Consider the following 22,416-nt stretch of genomic DNA (forward strand, 5'->3'; position numbering starts at 1 on the left):
AAAATTTGTCTTAAAATTATTAATGTTATCTTTTATCTGCAACAACATAGCAGCGAAATTCACAGCCCACTGATCTGTGGACAAGACCCTATATGCAAGAGAATCCAAGAAGTACAAACCAATCTGTGCCTTCGAGAGACTCCTAGATTTGTTAAGGAGACAGATCACGTCTCATAAACAATTACTCGGGAGAAGATGAGCAGCTTGGGCTCCGGAGAAAGATCATGGCTATGTGCAGCATGGACCCTGTTCTGTTGGGCACTGCTGTTTTCTGTGCCGCCATTGGAATTGGCTTGGGCATCCAAGGACCTGAACGCAGCCTCGTTTGTGTCTCTTACTCCCTGTGTGACTTTGGAAAAATCAGTTCCCTTCTCTGCACTTTCATTTATTCATCCACAAAATGAGGAGGCTGGACTCCATGGCCTCTAAGGTCCTGTCCAGCTTTAAATCTACAAAGCCTTATGAACCTGACTGGACGCCACAAGGTGGCAGCCACAGCCATGATAATAGGTTTACAGAGTTCTCTCTATACTGTACACTGGCTCATTTGAGTTCTAAAGCACAGTGGGGTGGGGGCACAAAAATAACAGCTGTTATCCCCTCCGCTTTACAGATGAGGTTCCGAGAACAATCACTGGCCACAATCACAGTCAGTTGTGGAACCAAGATTGAAATCCTGGTGTGTTCTGACTGCTAGGCCCAGGCCCCTTCCACAGATAAGAGACCCAGAGTGTTGGCTCTCACTGCTGATTCCAGGCCCTTGAGGATTTTCAGCAGTAGTTTTACCACACTGACTGTAGCAGCACCAGGGTTAAGTTGGTGTTCCCAAATCACTGGGACTCTAAGAGTTTGTGGGACATCCTAGCCCCCCTGCCCATTTTTCAGAACAGAGCAGCACCTGCTATCTGAAGTTGGAAAGAGGCCATGAGGCCTCTCTAGGAAAGCCCTCTAGCCCTAGAACTCTGGTATGCCACCAGAAAATAACGCTCCACCCTGAGATGGGGGCAAAGATATGCATAAAGACAGTTTCACCAAGCCCGACAACTTCAGAGAGGGAAGTGAGTGGCCATTTGGTCTGGACGCAGTTACAAGGGCCTCCTTTGTGCTGCTCCTTAACTAAAGGCAGATGCTCCTCAGGCTGAGCTGCTCACCTCCCACTCACCTCTTTGCCTCCCACAGGGCTCCCTCCCTTCACACGGTCCAGCACCACTAAGTAGGCCTCAGTAAAGAGAAAAGTAATTACAAGTTTTCGTTAGCAAGTGAGGGGAAAGATGCTGCTTCAAGATCTTAATTTGGTGCTGCAGAACCAGGTTTTCCCTGCCCCCTCCCTACATTTTCTCCACATCACATTGGGAGATGGTTCCCATGGGGCACGGTAGGAGAACCAGCCCAGGATGGATTCTCCTCTCAGACATTTGGCCCTGAAGCATGTCTGTAGTCTTCCAACTATTCTGCTTTGGTGCAAAGGGCTATTTAGCAAGTTTCATTTGTCTGTGGCTTTCCCTGTGGAATTGAAAAAGAAAATTAATTCCATCTTGGGCTGTCGAATACCCCAGAGTGGGCCACCCAACGGTCACACATGAAAAAGCTGAAAACTAATGACTTGCAGTTTTCTGACTCCAAAGGTTTCTTTTAATCAGCCCTTTGGTGGTTTTGTTCAGCTTTTTGGTTAGAATTACTGAGGATAGAGGGTTTTTACCCCTTGCTTCAAAGCAGGCCTCACAACAGGCCCGTTTGTGGCCATCTCCTGACAACAAAGCTTCGAGACCCTTTGAGTGTGACCAAGAAGAAAGCAGGGAGCCCAAATCCCTCGACAGCCTTTAGTGGTAGAAGGTATCTTCCTGGAAGGCCACCATGCAGCTTTCTGGCCATGTCCCACTACAAGGGAATACCTGCCCTGGCACCCAAGGCTCATGGGGGAGTTCTAGCCTCATCTGCCTGAACCAGGTCACCAGGCCATCCCAGCCAGCTGCACCCTCTCTGACCCTCCTTGTCCTCCCACCACATCTCCCAGCTTCCCAACTCTAGCTCCCCTACACAGGCTGTCTTCCCATTTTAGAACATGAGCTCTTTGAGGACAGGGATTCTTTTGCTTGCTTGTATTTGCATTCCCAGCATTTAGCACCAAGCACATGGGATATAGTAAGTGCTTAATAAATGCTCTTTATTCATCCACCTAGTCCAATGCCCTCATATTTTGAAAGAAGTAGCCAAGGTTGACCTGCTTGCAGCTGCCCAGGAAACACACAGCAGATGAATGGGCTCTGGGCCCTCTCCTTTTTTAACTACACTGATACAGTTACCTTTTAATAAGTACTGACTGATGAGCAAGAGGCACCTACCCAACAAACTGATTCCTGATGCCCAGTGGTGGCCCCGGACAAGTGTCCAGGGATGTTCTGAGAGAGCCCTACCCTGATAGGGCATCACAAACCTGCGCCATGCCCCTGAAAGCAGTGGGCTGCTTCAGGCTTAGACCTGCACAGACCAGGCACTGCATCAAACAAGACTCTTTGGGGCAGAATTCAAATGCTTTCATTCCATTTTCCTAACTCCTTTTGGGTTAAGTTAGGAACAAGGGGAACCCAGGAGAAGAAATGACTTCACCAAATAGCCCATGCCTCTCCAACAAAGAAAGCAGAGGTTTGTGGTCTGGGTAAGCAGTGATGGAGTCCAAAAAGCCTGGCAACCAAGAGGTCACATCCTTGCCAAGTAGACATTAACCTGAAGTTGAAAAGGTTCAGATTGAGTTCCTAACCAAAGCCAACAAAGTTTAAGTGAATTATTGAATTATAAAATCTTGTCAAAATGCTTTCTTACCTCCCTCTTTGCCACTGCTACTCCTGTCTTCATAGAAGATCTAGAGAAAGAACATACACACACACACACACACACACACACACACACACACACACACACACAGAAACAAGGACTACCCCTTGGTTTGGCCACCAGATTCTTGTGCAAATACATCTCAATCTTCGAGTAATTAGATCACAGGATTTCGGGGGTGAAAGAAAGGCTGGAGGTCATCCAGTTCAAGACTTCCCCTGCCCTCCATTTTACAGATGAGGAAACTGACACCAAGGAAAGGAAGCCCACTTGACCAAGATGACACAGCTTGTACAAGGCAAGGCTGAAATTCAACCTCAGGTCTTCTGACTTCAAATCTCACATTCCTTTTCCTAAATTAGGATGTCTGTTGTATGAGCTCATCCATCAGATCAATAAAACATTTGGTGAGTGCCGACTACATATATAACACCGTGAGATACAAAAAAACAGTTCCTGTCCTGGAGGAGTTTAGTGAAGACCACGAGGTGGCATAGTGGGCAGAGCACAGGGCCTGGAGTCAAGAAGACTGGAGTTCAAATCCAGCCTCAGACACTTACTAGCTGTGTGACCCTGAGCAAGTCACTTCACCTTGTTTGCCTCAGTTTTCTCATCTGTAAAATGAGCTGGAGAAGGAAATGGCAAACCACTCCAGTACCTTTGCCAAGAAAACCCCAAATGGGGTCACAGAGAGTAGGACATGACAGAAACAACAACAAAGGGAGATAGAGCTAACCACATGAAAAGTGAAATAAAACAAGGCCATACATGATTAAGCACCAATATATTAGTGTTCATAGTTAGTGCCCAACAAAGGGAAGGAAATATACCATGTTTCTGCACGTATGAATGCATATGAAGTGCTCTAGAGTGACTCATTCGCTGCGTTATGGCCAGGACCTCTACTAGAAGAAAACAAATCCCTTGTTTTTCTTTGCCATCTGTGCTGGCTGGAGCTTAGGGGCTTGGGTCTTTGTTTCTCCCATCCCTCTCTATCCCTTGATGTGGTTTCCATTACCAGAGTTAGGCAGTCGCTCTGACCTCTGCACAGCAGGCTCTCGTTAATAGGTCAAGCTGAGAAAGCCTGAGCAAGGGAAATCGGGAGAGTGAAAAGACGGAAATTGAGGATGGGAAGTTCTCTCCCGGATGAGACTTAACATGATCAGTGGGGAAGACGGGGGCAGAGGACTTGGGTCTGTAACTTGGCCAGCATCTGCAAAAATTTCTCTTTCAGTTAACCAGCTTTGCATGATTCAAGAGACTTCTTAATGCTAGGAGCTGAGTTAACTTGTATGAGAGTGAGAAGACACTCTGCATCCTGCTACCCAGCTTTGTGGCCTAAGTTCAAGAAACACATGTCTCACGGTTGGCTTCTCATATAATGGGGATACGGGATGGAGTGCTCTGACTTCGAAAGGGGTCTTACTTACTTACACACACACACACACACACAACCCTTCTAGAGAACTTGCCCCAAATGGGAGGAGACTACATTGTCTATAACCATCAAGCCTTTCACGTGTTGATAACAGTAAACAAAAAATCACTGATATTGCCAGCACCTAACAAGGCACCTTTCTCAAAGATTCCAAAATAAGTATTTGATGAAAGTAACAATGACGTCTATTGTAAGGTTGGACCTACACCAACACAATCTTGCATGATTCTCTGGGTGTATTAGCCCATTCCTCAAACAGCACTGCTGTTTAGAAGTTTTTTCCCGCCACCAAGTAAAATTTGCAAACTCATATGTATCTAATTCAACCCTCTCAATTTACAAATGAGCAAACAGATTTAAGATTTAAGAGCAAGCTCTTCTTCCCACGTCTCTTACTTGGCCAGGACTGGGAGTTTCCTGAGGACAGGATCACCACCTCTCCTGGTTGTGCATACCACCACACCGAGGGCAGCAAGCACTGAGGTACCAAAGCTAACACTGCCATCTACAAGATGACAATGGCAATAAAGGTGCTTCACTAACCTGGAGCACAGAGACAAGCTTCCAACGCAAAAGCCAGAGAAAAACTGTCTTCCCATCACAATGGACGTTCAGTGCTCATCGTGAGGCACAGAGACATAGGAAATTATTCATGTTTGGCTGTTGGCAAATCCCCCTGCTCCCTGCATAGACCTTAACTGAATACTGGGAGTCACTAACTGAATAATTTGTTAAGAGTGGGTATTTAAGAGCTGTGATCTTTTAGACAACCCAATAAACACTGTCTTATTGCTTTGGGGAAAATGAGTACAGAAGGCTCTAAAGAAGTTTTGGGATGGCCTAGCAGATGGGGAACCTGACCTGGAGTTGAGAAGACCTCCCACTTGTCCTAGCCATGTGACCACTGCTATCAATAAAGGAGCGTTTGTATATAAAGGACCTATCTATATGGGCGAGGTGCTGGGTACAAACAGAGAACATGAAACAATTCTATGTTCAAGGACTCTTTTTTTGCTCTTGCAAAGGTCAGGTTACCCTTTCCAAGGCCCCTGGGCTGCTCTTGCTCATCTCCTATCACTCAGATGCCTTCTGCCCTTCTCTCTTTCTTCTCATGTGACACTGAAGTGACCTTTCTCCTTACCAAGGCTAATCCCTCTACCTGCCCAATCATTCCCATCCCATTCCATCTTTTCCAACAGATTGCCCCCTGTCATCTCCACTTTCACCAAATTTCAATCTCTCCTTCTCCACTGGCTCCTGACCCACTGCCTACAAATATGCCTAGGTCTCCCCATCCTGAAAAAACCCCTGCTTCATCCTTCTGTCCCTGCTAACTACTGCCCTACATCTCTTCTGCCCTTTGTAGCTAAATTCCTCGAAAAGACTGCCTACTTTGCTGGATTCTCCTCCAGATCACACCCCTAACCAGGGTGCTCTGGCCTGGGCCTTCTTCTCTTCTCCCCTTATACTACTTCACCTGATGAGCTCATCAACTCCCATGGTTTTAATTACCATCTCTAGGTTGATGATTGTCAAATCTATCTGACTTGCCCCAATCTTTATGCTGACCTCCAATCTCAAAGCTCTAACTGCCTTTCAGACATCTCAAACTGGATGTCCAAGAAACACCTTAACCTCAGTATGTCCGAAGCAGAATTTATTCTCTTTCCCCCAAACTCCACCCCTTTCCTATTGCTAGAGAGGGCACCACTGTACCCCAAGTCCCTCAGGCTCACAAATTAGGAGTCAGCCTGGATTCCTCATTATCTCTCAACTCCCCACATTCAAGCTGTTGCCAAGGCCTATCAGCTTCACCTCTGCAATATCTCTCGAATATGCCCCTTTTCTGCCCTGACACTGACCCCACACTTGTCCAGGCCCCCATCACCTCACACCTGGACTATTGCAATAGCTGCTGGAGGGAATCAGCCTGCCTCAAGTCTTTCCCAGCTCCAATCCATCCTCCATTCAGTCACTAAAGGGATTCTCCTAACGGGCAGGTCTGATCATGTCACCTCCTACTCCATAAACTCTTGTGGCTCCCTATTGCCTCCAGCAGCAAACACAAAATGCTCTGTTTGGCATTCAAAGCCCTTCATAATCTAGCCCCCTCCTAACCTTCCAGTCTTCTTACACCTTACTCTGGAGACATACTCTTTGAGCCACATACTCTTTGGCCTCCCGACTGTTCTCCAACAAGACACTCCATCTCTCAGCTCTGCACATTTTCTCTGGCTGTCCTCCATGCCTGAAACACTATCCATTCTCTGCTCAGACTACTGACCTCCCTGGGACTCCTTCAAGTCCCAACTAATATCCTACCTTCCATGGGAAGGCTTCCTGTAATGGCAACCACACTGGCACACCCAGGATGGCTGCTAGTGCAGGTTCTTTTATCTGCTTTACTAAGGAAAGATAGCTGTTTCAGGGGTCAACAATCCTTTTTAATTAAACAAGATACAAACAAAGCAGAGAAATACAGATACAGAGCAGAGAAATAAAGACCAGCAAACAGGGATCTACCACCTGAATCAAAGCTTTACATCCACCACTGAATAGAGAGCCTTTACCTCTGAGGAGTCCAGGAGCTCTGAACATATGGTCACTCAGAGCCTCAACCAGGGAATCACAACATCTTTCTCATAAGTGAACCCCCAAAGCAAAAGCTCACCTCTTAGAATACATATTCTTTCAGCTAATAGGCTCAGTGCCTAATTAGAAATTAACAAAAGGTGTGTTAGCCTTCCTACAAGCAAGCAAGCTTCCCTTAATGGGCTCTACAGGAGGCCTGTTGATGGGCAAGGAAGATCTTATTCCCCATTGACCTTACACTTCCCCACCCCTCTTAGTTCCAGTGCTTTCCCTCTGCTAATTATTTCCTATTTATCCTTTCTATAGCCTGCTTTTGTAGATTTGTTTGCAAGTTGCTTCTCACATTAGATTGTAAGCTCCTTGACAGCAGAGTCTTTTTGCCTCTTTTCTTATGTTAACATTTAGCATTGTTCCTGGTACATAGCAGGTGCTTAAAAAATGTTTATTGATTGACTAATATGGCTATCAAGCACTGTGCAAATTTTAAAGCACCATGTAAATCTGTGTAAACCGGGGCTGTCCAAAATGCAGCCCCCAGTGCAATTTTATGCACCCGACCTGTGGGTTTTGTCACGAGCGAAAAAATAAAATAATAATTTGCATGGAATGTGTATTAGATTGTTTAATTCCATCACTAATAAATAATCTCATTGATGTTAATTTTCTTTGGTGTTTTTAAGCAGTATTATGGATGGAACATATAGCATGGAATTTTCAATCCATCTGTGGGATACATTCCATCTGTACGATGCAGACTAGTCAGTATGTACCCACCTTTAGACTGTTGTGTTGTTGCTTTGTTGTTTTGTGTTTGCTTTCATACTTCACGCCTTCACCTGTCATTTTAATGATGCTCATTCCCCCACTTTCTATTAGTTTACTATATTTTTTATTCTTGGTATGGCCCTCGAATAACTATTTTATTTTAATGTGGCCCTAAGATAACCTATGGTTGGACAGCCCTGATGTAAATGTCACTTATTACTACTGACAGAGAAATTGCCCAGAAAAGTTCAGATGAAGCTGCAGTCACACACCTATAAGCAGCAGCAGTCATGGCCCCCCAGCCAAGCTCTCGGGTCTTCCAGGCTAATCATTCAGTCTATTAAAAGCCCTTTCTGGGCACATGCTTACTGCACACCCTTCTTGAGACCAGCAAAAGTAGCATCAGCAAACATTCTCTTCCTTTCTTGAGATCTGCCATTTGGAAGCACCCCACCCTCAATGAGCCAGGAGCAGCAGGTACCAGGCCTTACTGACATCTGGGAGCCATAAGGCTTGCTGACATAGGACCCAGGTGATGCCAAACAGCTTGACTTTGGGCCTCAGTTTGGAAGGAGCCCAGAAGCTGCTCAGCCACAAGTTTGTCAAGCTGCAATCAAAAGTCCAACCACTTGAGCCTAACCAATTCTGCCAGTTTGCTGATTCCTCCCCATGCCCCTGCTTCTGATTCAGTGTGCTTGGCACTGTATTTCTTTGGCTGTGGCACAGTCTCCCTGTAGCTTAAGAGGCCACGCACTCACTTTGGGGTGTATCTGCATCACTTCTTACCTGACAGTGGAAATTAAACACTAACATTTGGTTCAAATTCCCCACTTGTCACATAATACCTGGGGACCAGCTCTTGCTGGAAGGAAAAACTCCTGTTTTACACAGTGAAAGTCCCTCTTAAGAGGATTTGCCTGGTTCCCTAAGGGATGGTCTTTTCCTCATTTGGCAAAGGTCAAGTTTTAAACCTTCAATAGACACTGGCCTGGGCAGTGTATGTTGGTGTGGGGGAGACAGGGAAGAACACTCAGACTGTGCATCACACTCAATCCATTCTTTATACCCCCTACCAAAAGGATATAGCCATGAGCTGATATCTGAGACCCCCAAATATACAATTCCAGGCCAACAGCAACACAAACTCCCTCCTTTCCTCTATTCCCCTCAGGGGTGTGGTAATTGCTCTGTGATTAACAGGGGGCAGATTCTGTTTCCATAGCTGAGCCAGCTGTCCCCACACGTGGTTGCTCTAGTCCCAGACCCAGCCTAAGCAGCCCACTCCAAACCATGGCCAATGCACCAAATGACTTAAAACAGAAGTCACTTTCCATGTATTCTGAAGAGCTCTGAGTTCTTCTGCCAAACTTAGGACTGAGGCCTTGACATCAGCCCTCTCGCCCAGATGGATGATGCCTCATCACTATCTATCAGGACTACTTCTGTTGCCAAACCAATCCAGAGATGGCACCAGAGCCAGAATTCAACTTCTCTTTCACTGGTGGCCGTGTTAGTCGGATTTTCATCATTCAAATACAGAGATAGAAAAACAGGGTGTGGATCAGTTAGGCGGCACCATAGTGCACAGAGCACCAGGCCTGGAGTCAGGAAGACTTATCTTCCTGAGTTCAAATCCAGTCTCAGATATTTACTAGCTGTGGGGCTCTGGGCATGTAATTTCACCATTTGCCTCAGTTTCCTCATCTGTAAAATGAGCTGAAGAAGTAAATGGCAAACCCCTCCAGTATCCCTGCCAAGAAAACCCCAGATGGGGTCACAGAGGGTCAGACGTGACTGAAACGAACGAACAGCAAAAACAACAAAAATGGGGTGTAGTGAGAGTCCTGGGGTTGAATCAGAAGTCCTGGGTTCTGATTCTGCCTCCACTACTTATAAGCTACGTATCCTTAGGCAAATCACTTTCCCCACCTGGTTCTCAGATCCTCCACTATAAAAATGAAGAGGCCAGAACAAATGGCCAAGGTCCCTCCCAGCGCTAGAGCTGAAAGAATGAGCCTTTATTCACAGCATCTGTCAGCAAGTGTTGAATGAAGCCACAGCACGGCCTGCTGGGAGAAAAAACAGCAACCAGACTTTCAGAAAGATCTCAGTTTAAATTCCAACTCAATGGGTCAAGCAGACATGTGACCCTGAGTAACACCTCCCCCTCTGAGCTCAGTTTCCTCATCTGTAAGCTGCCTCATCGAGTTACTGGTCAGTAACTCCTGCTAAGGAGATCCCCGCTGCCCATGAACCTCAGCTCCTGCTCTGTCATTTACCATCTCTGAGGGCTGCCCACAGTGCTCCTGAGTATCTCCTCTGTATTCAGCCCCTGGCTCTGGGCCCTGGCAGGGATGAAGAAGAAGAAGGCATGACCTGCACCCTGAAGGAGCTCCCCGTTTATGAGGGAGGCAAGAATGATTCACACGAAGGAGTCAGAGAAGACAAAACACACTCCAATAAATGCTTCAGACAGCATTTGAAAGAAGGAAAAAAGCAGCTAGAAGCTGGCAGCATAAGAAGTGACCTTTGCCCCCCAACTGCTGTACCTGCAAAGTTCACAGGGCTGGCCCCACAGGGCAGAGGCAGGATACCAGGACGAAGGTTTGGATCGTTATAAAAACTTTCCTGACAATCAGATGTGGACAGAAATGGAACGTGCTCACCCCACAGAGTGGGGACAGGCTGACTGAGCCTGTGACAGGGAAGTCCTACAGGGCATGCCTGTTCTGGGCCAGGTTACACTGGGTAGGCTCCAAGATTTCTTTCCACTGTGAGCTTCTAGGATTCTGTGAATTGCTGGTAACCCCTCTTCCTGCCCCACTGCTGTCCCTCATGTTTGTGCTCTAGGTTCTACTGATTAAGGCTGGCCCTGATGGTGGTTATAACCAGATTTCATAGGTATAAAAGTGGAAAGGAAGAGACCCTTACATGGTGAGATCCGTCCCACCCCACAGCCACCCCCAGACTCAATGCTATAGGAATTCAGAGCAAATGAGAGAGAAATATCCATGGCAAGTGGCCAACTAGATTTAAAACTGGGGAGCATTGTAGAACAGGCTAAAAAGGCTAAAAAAGACTTAAGTTGATTGTTGAAAATAACAAAGCATCCTCCCCTTCTACCTCTTCTCTGGCCCCATGTGGCTTTCTATTTCCCCCTTGATTTGGGGCAAAAATGGTCAATCAAGCCGAGTACTAACAAATTTTAGAAAATTTCCAACAACCGACTTAAAACTAATTCTCTCTCTCTCCCCTCCCTCCTTCTTTCTCTCTCCTCACTCTCTCGGTCTTTTTCTATTTCTGCCTCTTGGTCTCTATTCTTTCTCTCTCTCTCATTCTCTGTCACTCTCTCTCTCAACCCCCCCTCCCCCGCCCCGCTCCTTCCCTCTTTCTTGCTCCTCACTCTCTTTCTCAGTCTCTCTGTCTCTATTCTTTCTCTCTAACCCTCCCTCCCTACCCCACCCTCGCCATGGAAAAACACAAGGCAAGTGTGGTCCCAGGGGAAGAGAAGTGCATTTGACCTAAATTCAGCTCTGGGCTCTGACACTCCCTGTGTGATCTCAGGCAAATCCCTTCCAGTCCTTGGGCCTCAGTTTCTTCATCTGTAAAATGAGGGAGCCTTGAAGATCCCTTCAGCTCTAGGGGAAGAGGGGAAAGGGAAGGGAATAAGCTTTATATAGCGCCTACCATGTGCCAAGCACTGTGCTAAGCCCTTTCGAGATATCATCTCATTTGATCCTCACAACAACCCTGGGAGGTAGATTGCTCTTATTTTACAGTTAAGAAAACTGAGGCAGAGGTTACATAATTGGCCCAGAGTCACACAGCTAATGACTATGTGAGGTTGGATTTGAATTCAGGTCTTCCCAATTCCAGGCCCAGAGCACTTCGGTGAGGCTGTGATATCTCAAAATTCCCCATTAGTTGCAATTGATCTCTGTGGAGACAGACCCTCTGATCAATCAATCGACAAACATTTATTAAGCATCTACAATGTGCAAGCAATGGAAATGCACGTTAGCATATTTTCTCCAAATGTGGCCTTAAATTTAATGCGCTTCTGGTGAAACTACACAAACAGCTGAGCTCAGCACAAGCTTCCAAACCAAATGTCTGTCACCACCATGTACAAAGACAGGTGTATGTGACAGGCAGAAATCAGTGCCCCCCTCCCCAATCTTGAACTATGGCCCTTCTTGCAAAAGAGACATCAGAAAGCAAAGTCCCAGGAGAAAGATGATAAGCTAAGATATATTAAAGTAAGAAAAAAGGAAGATTCCCATCCTCTTTGACAAATGAATGCAGCAGGAGAGGACCAGGATCCAGTAAGACAGATGGTAAGAGAGGCCATGGTTTGGGACTGTGGCAAATGAAATCATTCAGTCGTGCAAAGGGAAACTGGAAGAGGGGAATCTAATTCAGCCTCTTGTTTTAAAGAACTTTCAAAGACTTTCTTTCAGTTTCAGAAGCTGAGCAGGATTTAGACATTTTCCAACATCTTCTGCTTTGTCTTTTGGAGGGATGAACCAGCCCAGCTGTATTTGTTCACTGGCTTAGCCTAATTCACCATACATTAGCTTTAAATAACTTCAGTCTTTTGCCTCAGCTGCTTTACTCCTCCACCTTCCCTTTTGTTTAAGCCTTTGAGATTTTGTTAGAAATTTATTCCATAGGGTGGTCCTAGGATCTGGGAAAGGAGCTGAGAGACCATCAAGCAGGTAAGGAAACTGAGGCCCAGAGCAGTGACAAGACCCGAAGTAACCAAGATGACAAATCCCAGAATAGGGGTCTGAACCTTGAGGTCTCTGACTTGAAATCCAGGGCTCTTTCCATCAGACTGTGAGATATCATTTCCTGATTAAACCTTTATCCCCTCCGGGTTAGAGCGGTGTCCCAGCAACCTCTACATGGAGCCTGTGAACTGAGGATGGGTCACCAAAACCAGTCTGAACTGCAGGCCAGAGGGCAGCAGCTCAAAGAGAATGGAGAATCAGCAGAAGCCCAATATGCTGACACAGCGCCCTTCAACGATGACACTAAGCTTCCTCCCCAAACAAAGCCATGACATGTCCTGGCAGAGTTTGGGAATGTTTACATTAATACTTATGTGCATATCCTTGTAAAGCTGTGTTAACATGGAGTAATCCAGACTCAGGTGGGGCTAGGGGGTAAAAGGGAAGTATTTTCTAAACTTGAATGAAGAACTTGGGGGTAAGAGGGGGGAAGGTTGCCCCTCATTTTCATCACCAGCCACAGACAATGGAGAAGGGCCAAGCAGCCCGGGCTGCAGTCCAGCAGGATCAGATCACAACTTAAATGGAACTGCCTGGGATGAATGGGCCCTTGAGGCAGTCCTGCAGCCAAATAAATCACTGTGGACAGGAAAAGAGACAAGCGCGATAGGCAGATAAGCCAAGCTAAAGGAGAAAGAATGATAAAAATGCCAGATGTTGTTAGGGACTGGCAGAGACCCAGACCACCACTGGCAGATAGGAAAGAAAGCATCATCTTCCTTGAGAGTGGAGATCGGCACTGAAAAAACAATCATCGCAAGCCAGGGATGCCCTCCAGTATCTGAGACCTGCTTGAACTAGAAGTCTCAACATGCAATCAAGAAACTGCAGGGGAGGGTAGGAAAGTCCAGCCTGGACCTCATCCCCGCTTCAATCTTCTCTCATTCTCACGGCCCAGACAATGCAAACTGTATCCACCAGGGAGGGCACAGCTGCTGCCTCTTGCTTCTAGAGGTGATCGAAGCCTTAAAGGCTCTCCTCTCCCCCAAGGTCACACACATCTCCTGCCCATCACCTCTGCCCAGGCAGGGAGGGGAGAGGAGAGGCACAATTCAATTCACCAAATCTGTAAAGCCTCTACCATGTGTAAAGCGCTGTGCCATGTGATGGGGGAGATGATTCAATCCCTGTCCCCAAAAGGTAGCTATGATATGGCAAATACACAAATGAAGAATTACATACGGGCAAGGACAAATCCAAAGTACTCTAAGAAAACCCTAGTTCTTATCCAACCATTCTGGAGAGCGATTTGGAACTGTGTCTAAAGGAACACGGATCCAGCAATACCCAAAGACATTCTTTGTGCAAAAATATTTACAGCAGTTCTTTTTGTGGTGGTAAAGAGTTAGAGATTGAGGGAAAGCCCATCAATTGGGGAATGGCTGAACAAGTTGTGGTACGTGATTGTGATGGAGTGTTATTGTACTATGAGAAGTTATGAGCAGGCAGATTTCAGAAAAATCTGGACTTACATGAAGTGATATTGAGCGAAATAAGCAGAACCAGCAGAACATTGTAGACAGTAACAGTAACACTGTGTGCTGACCAATTGTAAATGACAGCTATTCTCTGCAATACAATGATCCAAGGCAATTCTAAAAGACTCCTGATGAAAAATGCTCTCCATATCCAGAGAAAGATCAAAGCATACTATTGTCACTTTATTTTTTTCATGGCTTTTTTTTTCTTTTGGCCTCTTTCTTTTTTCGCAACTTGACTAATATGGAAATATGTTTTACATGACCACATATATATAACCTATATCAAATTGCTTACCATATTAGGAAGGGAGAAGGTGAGAGAGGAAAAAAAGTTAGAACTCAAAATTTTGTAAAAATGAATGTTAAAAATTGTCTTGACATGTAATTGAAAAAAAGACTATTTTTTAAAAAAGAAAATTTCAGTTCTAGCAGATTCTGCCATGCTGGAAGAATAGGCACCAGGCAGCTCCTAGACAATTCTTTGGCCACGGCAACCCATAAAACAAAATAATTATCTTCATGGGAAAATTCATGGAGGAGGCAATATTTAAGTTTTGTCTTAAAGGATGAGGAAAAAGCAAAGTAGATAGCCATTGGTGCATAGCTTACAGGGAATGGGCTGTGCAATCAGGGTTTTTTTTTTTTTTGCTTTGTAAATCCTATTTTTATCGATATACTTTCTTTATATGTCACATAATTTCTGAACATAGCTTTACAAAGCAAGCTCTCCCTTAAAGAAATTTTAAAAAGGGGGTGGTGGAAGAGAAAACTGACAAAACCAACCAACACGACAACCATGGTGGAGGTCCTATGAAATATTAGCCACCAGTAGTCCTCCGTCTCTTCAAAGGGGGAAAAGGAGGTTCGTTTTCTCAGCTCTTTCCGAAGACCAAGCTTCGTCGTTTTCAGGGCACACTGGTCGATTTCATTTTATTGCTCTTTTCCTTTACGTTGTTGTCATCTTTAGTTACATTGTTTTCCAGATTCTGGTTATTTCATGCTTCATTATGACATGTCATCACATGCTATCACGAATCCTTCACTCCTTACGACAAAGAAAAATTCCTTCGTATTCATGTGCCATCGTCTGTTTAGGCATTGAAGATACACAAATTAAATGCACACACACACGCAAATTTCAATAAACATTTTTAGCTGAAAAGTTTGTCTTTCTATGGGTTTTAGGTATTGATTTCTGTGATGATTCAATTCTCATATTTCTGTGAAGGCTAAAAACCCCTGGTTACATATAAAAAGAGGGGGAAGTATTTTTTTTAAATATTGAAGGACGCATAAATGTCTTGAACAATGTCTGATTCCTCTATTTGATGTAACTTTTGTGTTATGTATAACTCTAGTAAATTGAATGTGTTGTAAAACTGTTTATTTAAATATGGATACCATACAAGGTATTTCTGACAACACAAGGAATCTGATCTCTGTTAAGCAGGCAGGCAGTACATTACTTTATAGTCATACAATATGTCTGGACTTGTATACTTATATACGTCTGATGGACACTTCCTCCCCAGACTATTCCATGTACTCGAAAAATTTCATTTCTAAATTACTAGAGATTATAATTCTAAATTGCTTAATCTTTCTTTAACAACGTAATTACTATTGCATTTCTGAAAATGGTCCTTTGTTCGATAAACTGTCCAAAGACACAAATGCAACAACAAAAAAAGAATGAGGAGATTTCAAGAGGTGGAGATGAAAATGGAGAACATTTAGGCAAGAAAGACAAACATAAACATATGGAGATGAGAGAGTTCAGAACAAAAGAGAGGGAAGGAGATGGTTTTGCGGTTCATTTTGGCTGGAACGAAGCGCATGAAGGAGAAAAAAGAATGCATAATATAAGGCAAGAAAGGCAGGTTAAATTCTGACATGAAAAACCTTTTTGTTTGTTGGTCATCGTTTTCAAAGAGAACCCATAACATCGTGGGTGATGTCGTGACTGGATTTACGTGAGGCAGAGTTGCACAGTCATCAGCCTCACTCTCTCTTCCACAGTCATCAAAGTCCAGTGGCAGGACAAAGGTCAAGACGACTGGTGATAGCCCAGGATGCAGCGGAGGACCTTGGCATCTGCGATGTCTGACCAAGCTCTAAGTGCTCCACAGGGCCTGCTTCAGCTGCCTTCATGGTCTTTGGAACAAATTGCTCTCATCTACCCATTCCACCGGGGGAAGTCTTCACATGCTTGGAGCAGACACCCCTCTAACTCACTGATGGGCTACCCTCAAGCTGGCTTAGCCCACTTGCTGGGACAGTTTTACCAAGGTGTGGTTATTGAGCATGCTGCAGCTTCTTGGAGCCACAGGTAAGAGTTGGGTGACAAGTGGACACCAAAGGTAGATGAGTAGCCCTAAAAAGACTTGGGAGCCCTCACACCAAACGTGCTAGTCTTCCATTAACACCCCATATATGCCATGTTTAGGGGGCAAGAGGAGGAAGATGAAACAGTGGAGCCCGGGGAGCATTGAATAGGTAGGAGATTGGGTAAAGAGTCATATCTCAGAAGCCTAGAGAGTATCAAGAGAAAGTTGGTTAATAGCGTCAAATGTTGCAGAAAAGCCAAGAGGCCAAGCAGCGAGAAAAGGCCACTTCAATTAGTAAGGTCATTGATAATCTTCTAAAGAGCAGTATCACTAGAATGACTGGAAACAAAACCAGGCTGCAAGGAGTGAAGGGAGCAACATCAACAAGCAGTATCAGAAAACTAGTCTTCCTAGAAACTTACCACTGGAGGGGAAAAGGGAGGGAGGACAAACACTCCGGGGTGTATGGAATCAAAGGAGGAAGGGATTTAGGTTGTCTGGTTGTTTGGGGTTTGCTTGGTTTTCAGAATAAGGAGATCTATCCTTGTTCGGGAAAGGGAAAGGGAAGAAAGGGAAAGAAGGAAGAGGGGGCAGAGGAGAGAGGAAGAGTGGCAGAAGGAAGAAAGGAGAGGGAATAGAGTAAGGTCCAAGAAGGGAGATGGATGGGGACTGGGTCAAGAGCATAAGTTAAGGGGTTAGCCTTAACTTATGCTCTTGACCCAGTCCCCATCCATCTTAGCAAGGCCACCTCTGAGGAGATGAGGAGTTATATAGAAACAAGCTTGGAGGCAAACACAAATGCTGGTTGCTGCAAAAGGAAATGATTTAAAACCACAACAGGTTGGCAGAGGGTGTGAGAAAGTGATGGTGTACTTCCTAAAAGCCAGTTGGGATGTGGTTGTTTTGTACTCGGATGTGTCAGTTTGGGGCTTCCTCCTTGAGGGGGGGTCTCTCAGGCTATTTCACTGAAATGTTATATGGAATAATTCTGGGCCCCGAGGGGACTTCTTCCCCCGAGAAGCCTCTATTCATCACACCCGCCCCACAGTGATCAGCCTCTTGTCTGCACCTCTCAGAAGGTCCTTGATAAACAATAGAAGATAATGGATAGTATTCCCATCGTAGTGGAAGCCCCTCACAAGTAGGGACTTTAATTCCTTGTACTCGTACCTCAGGCACCTAGCACATATTAGGTGTCCAATAAATGTGTCACTTGATCTCTTTTTAAGTTGTGTCTATTGTGTCTGTCTTCCTTGATAGTTAAGTGTTGGAGGACAGGCACGTTATGTATGTACCCACCGAAGTGCTTAGTACACAGGGTTTTACATATACCATGTGCTCATTAAACATTTTGTTAATCAACCTAAATCAAGCCTAGGACACATCAAGAACAAGGCAAAGGGAGAGAGCCAGGAATCTCTTCTCCATGCCCACCCTAAGTATTTTGCATTAAGATGGTTGGGCACATGAACAAAGAAAGTATTATGGTCTACATACGTGTCATTTTGAGTATCACAATATTAATGCAAATTCACTTGTTTCACGGTGGTCTCTTTAAAGGCCCCCAAAGGAAACATCTCATATTTGGTTTCAGGGAGGTGAGAAGGAAGATTGGGTTAGGAAGGTTTTGGACTCCCAAATATTCAAAGATGAAAAGTGGATGAAGTGCACACATTTCCATATGATAGTCGACAAAAATCCCTGGACACTTTGCACTAACATTGTCAAAAATCCAGTTATGGTTAGTGTTTCTTGCTTCCTTCCTCTGCTCCAGGCACGGTTGGATGGTGTCCAGCTCACACCAAATAGATCAGATTTTCTGGAGTCTTTAATGAAGTGTTGGGCCAGTTTGGCACGAGAGAAATCTCAAGTTTGTATATTCTTCCCGCCTAAAGAATCGTTACTCTGGGAATGAATTTTAAAATAATAGAAAGAGGGTGCAGGGAAAGCCTGGTGATTTGGAAACTGCTGCATCAGGAGTTTAAATTTAGGGCTTCCAAAGACTTCCGCAAGAAAAATTCCCTTTTTCCATCCCACACCTAGATCAAATCCCTTAAACCATGGAACCCCCATGGAACCTGTAAAGTGACTCAAAGAAGTTACCCAGGAAGAGCAGACAGTGAGTACAACAAAGAAGTACCTGAGTGCTGCTTATCAGACCACACCTAGGAAAGGTATCACAGAGCAGTGAAAAGCCCACTGGATTTGAACCTTAAAGTACACGTACATTTTATCAATCTATATTTTTATATTTACATATGTTTATACATAAATACACACATATGTATAAGTATATACACGTATCTCCACACACATTTACCTCCGACGGCCCCAGAGAAGCCACTTTACCATTCCTGGCCTCAGTTTCCTCATCTATGAGGTAGATCTGCTAGTTCTCGTCTAGCTCCAAGTCTGTGATCCCACCATGACCCTTCTGGAGTTACAGCTTTATGCTCAGGCACGAGGCTGCTGCTTACATTTCCCAGAAGTAATGGGTCTGCCACAAAAACCCAAATGTAGTCTGCCAGAAATTGGATTTAGACCAATACCCCACTCCACATATCAAGATAAGCTCCAAAGGATACATGACTTAGATAAAAAGGATCACATCATAAAGATTTAGAAGAATGAGAAAGAAATTTCCTGTTGGATCTATAGAAGGGGGAAAAGTTCATGATTAAACAAGAGACACAGAGGAATACAAGATAAACTGGATGATTTTAATTATGTAAAATTAAAAAGTTTTTGCACAAACAAAACCAATGCTGCTAAAATTAGAAGAGAAATAGTTAACTAAGGAAAAAACATTTACAGCAAGTTTCTCTGATAAATGTTTCATTTCCAGTATATATAAGCAATGCATGCAAATTTATAAGAAAAAATAACCACTTCCAGGGGGCAGAGCTAAGATGGCAACTAAAAAGCAGGGACTAGGGTGAGTTCCCCACCGAGTCTCTCCAGAAACCTATAAAAAATGGCTCTGAACCAATTCTAGAACGGCAGAACCCACAAAAGAGTAGAGGGAAGCAGGGCTCCAGCCCAGGACAGCCTGGATGGTCTCTGGGTGAAGTCTATCGCGCATGGAGCTGGGAGCAGAGTGGAGCGGAACAGCGGTGTGGACCAACCAGACCAGGAGCCCGGGGGAGCGTGCCCTAGCACACTAAATCAGTGAGCTGCAGCAGTTACCAGACTTCTCAACCCACAAACACCAAAGACAACAGAGAAGGTTAGTGGGAAAAGCTGCGGGAATGGAAGGAGTTCGTGGTTCGGCTACCACCCCGGGGGGCAGTGGAGGTGGGGCAGCTACAGAAATACAGCTGCAGTTGCTTCCAACCCCAGGCCCACCTGGTGGGAGGAATTAAGTGGCGGACCAGAGCAGGAGTGTACAGCCTGCTGAAGATCTAAGCCCAGTCCAGGTTGGGGGTTCTTGGGGAGAGAGGAGTGCTGGTGCGGCAGAGCTGGCGCTTCGCCCCAAGCGTGGAACGTAGAACTCTTCAGTCTACAAGCAGTTATACCCCGCTGAAAAACTCAAGGGTCAAGTTAGTTGGTTGGGAATATGGCCAGGCAGCGAAAACGCACCTAGATTCAGTCTCAGACTCTGGAATCCTTCTTTGGTGACAAAGAAGACCAAAACATTCAGCCAGAAGTCAACAAAGTCATAGAGCCTACAACAAAAGCCTCCAAGAAAAACACAAACTGGTCTCAGGCCATGGAAGAGCTCAAAAAGGATTTGGAAAAGCAAGTTAGAGAAGTAGAGGAAAAATTGGGAAGAGAAATGAGAAGGATGCGAGAAAACCATGAAAAACAAGTCAATGACTTGCTAAAGGAGACCCAAAAAAATGCTGAAAAATACACTGAAGAAAACAACACCTTAAAAAATAGACTAACTCAAATGACAAAAGAGCCCCAAAAAGCCAATGAGCAGAAGAATGCCTTGAAAGGCAGAATTAGCCAAATGGAAAAGGAGGTCCAAAAGACTACTGAAGAAAATACTACCTTAAAAATTAGATTGGAGCAAGTGGAAGCTAGTGACTTTATGAGAAATCAAGATATTATAAAATAGAACCAAAGGAATGAAAAAATGGAAGACAAAGTAAAATATCTCATTGGAAAAACCACTGACCTGGAAAATAGATCCAGGAGAGATAATTTAAAAATTATTGGACTACCTGAAAGCCATGATCAAAAAAAGAGCCTAGATATCATCTTTCAAGAAATTATCAAGGAGAATTGCCCTGATATTCTAGAGCCACAGGGCAACATAGAAATAGAAAGAATCCATTGACCGCCACCTCAAATAGATCCCCAAAAAAAATCTCCTAGGAATATTGTCGCCAAATTCCAGAGCTCCCAGATCAAGGAGAAAACACTGCAAGCAGCCAGAAAGAAACAATTTGAGTATTGTGGAAACATAATCAGAATAAACCAAGATCTAGCAGCTTCTACATTAAGAGATTGAAGGGCTTGGAATGCGATATTCCGGAGGTCAATGGAGCTAGGATTAAAACCAAGAATCACCTACCCAGCAAAACTGAGTATCATGCTCCAAGGCAAAATATGGATTTTCAATAAAATAGAGGACTTTCAAGCTTTCTCAGTGAAAAGACCAGAGCTGAATAGAAAATTTGACTTTCAAACACAAGAATCAAGAGAAGCATGAAAAGGTAATCAAGAAAAAGAAGTTGCAAGGGACTTACTGAAGTTGAACTGTTTTGTTTACATTCCTACATGGAAAGATGATGTATATGATTCATGAGACCTCAGTATTAAGGTAGCTGAAGGGAATATTCATATATATATATGTATATATATATATATGTTTATGTACATATTTGTATATGTGAGTGTGTATGTATGTATATATGTATGTGTGTATATATATATATATATAGAGAGAGAGAGAGGGCACAGGGTGAGGTGAAGATGAAGAGAAGATATATAAAATAAATAAAATTAAGGGATGAGAAAGGAATATATTGAGAGAGGGAGAAATGGAGAGATAGAATGGGGTAAATTATCTCACATAAAAGTGGCAAGAAAAAGCAGTTCTGTATGAAGGGAAGAGAAGGCAGGTGAGGGGGAATGAGTGAATCTTGCTCTCATCAGATTTGACCTGAGGAGGGAATACCATACATACTCAATTGGGTATCTTACCCCACAGGAAAAAAGGAGAAAGAAGAAGATAAAAAAGGGGGGACGATAGAAGGAAGAGCAGATGGGGGTGGAGGTAATCAAAAACAAACACTTTTGAAAGGGGACATGGTCAAGGGAGAAAATTCAATAAAGGGGGATAGGTTAGGAAGGAGCAAAATATAGTGAGTCTTTCACAACATGAGTATTGTGGAAGGGTTATACATAATGATACGCATGTGGCCTATGTTGAATTGCTTGACTTCTTAGGGAGGGTGGGTGGGAAGGGAAGAGGGGAGAGAATTTGGAACTCAAAGTTTTAAAAACAGATGTTCAAAAACAAAAAAAAAAGTTTTTGCATGCAACTAGAAAATAAAATACACAGGCAATGGGGCATAGAAATTTATCTTGCCCTACAAGACAGGGAAAAGGGGAGGGGAGGGGAGTGGGGTGACAGAAGGGAGGGCTGACTGGGGAACAGGGCAACCAGAATATACACCATCTTGGAGTGGGGGGGAGGGTAGAAATGGGGAGAAAATTTGTAATTTAAACTCTTGTGAAAATCAATGCTGAAAACTAAATATATTAAATAAAAAAAATTTTTTTTAAATAAAATTTTAAAAAAATAAAAACCAATTCCCCAACTGATAAATGGTCAAAGCTTATAAACTGGCAATTCTTAAAGTAAGAAACCCAACCTTTCAACAGCCACATGGAAATAAAAATGCTTCAGATTACTAATAATTAGAGAAATGCAAATTAAAACAACTAAAGAGTCTAAAACAACTATCTCATGCTCCCTAGATTGACAAAAATGATGAAAAAAAGGAAAATGTCAATTGTTGAAGGGGCTGCTAGAAAACATATAAACTACTGTAATCCTACTGGAATTAAAAATTGGTCAGGTCATTCTGGAAAGCAATTCGGAACTATGCCCCAAAAGTTACTAAATTGTGCATACTTCTTTGACCCAGTAATACATCTGGCAGACCTAAACCCCCAAAGAGATCAAAGAAAGAGGAAAAGGATCCATATGTACAGAAATATCTATAGATGCT

The 22,416-nt window shown here is 44.0% G+C and overlaps 1 protein-coding gene across 3 annotated transcripts in view; it reads right to left on the reverse strand.

Moving 5' to 3' along the window:
* COL26A1 (collagen type XXVI alpha 1 chain) overlaps positions 1-22,416 on the reverse strand; it is a 252,085-nt gene that overhangs the window by 223,955 nt on the left and 5,714 nt on the right. The window contains exons 1-2 of one of the 3 annotated variants that reach the window (XM_036765719.1): positions 9,907-9,974; positions 9,557-9,693 (exon numbers count right to left, since the gene is read on the reverse strand). The exons of the other annotated variants lie outside the window; for them this stretch is intronic. The gene's annotated coding sequence lies outside the window, so the exon portion shown is untranslated. Of the gene's footprint in view, positions 1-9,556; positions 9,694-9,906; positions 9,975-22,416 lie in introns of those variants that run through there. 3 annotated transcript variants of the gene reach the window in all.

This window comes from Trichosurus vulpecula, chromosome 7, assembly GCF_011100635.1.
Source record: "Trichosurus vulpecula isolate mTriVul1 chromosome 7, mTriVul1.pri, whole genome shotgun sequence".
Lineage (NCBI taxonomy): Eukaryota > Metazoa > Chordata > Mammalia > Diprotodontia > Phalangeridae > Trichosurus > Trichosurus vulpecula.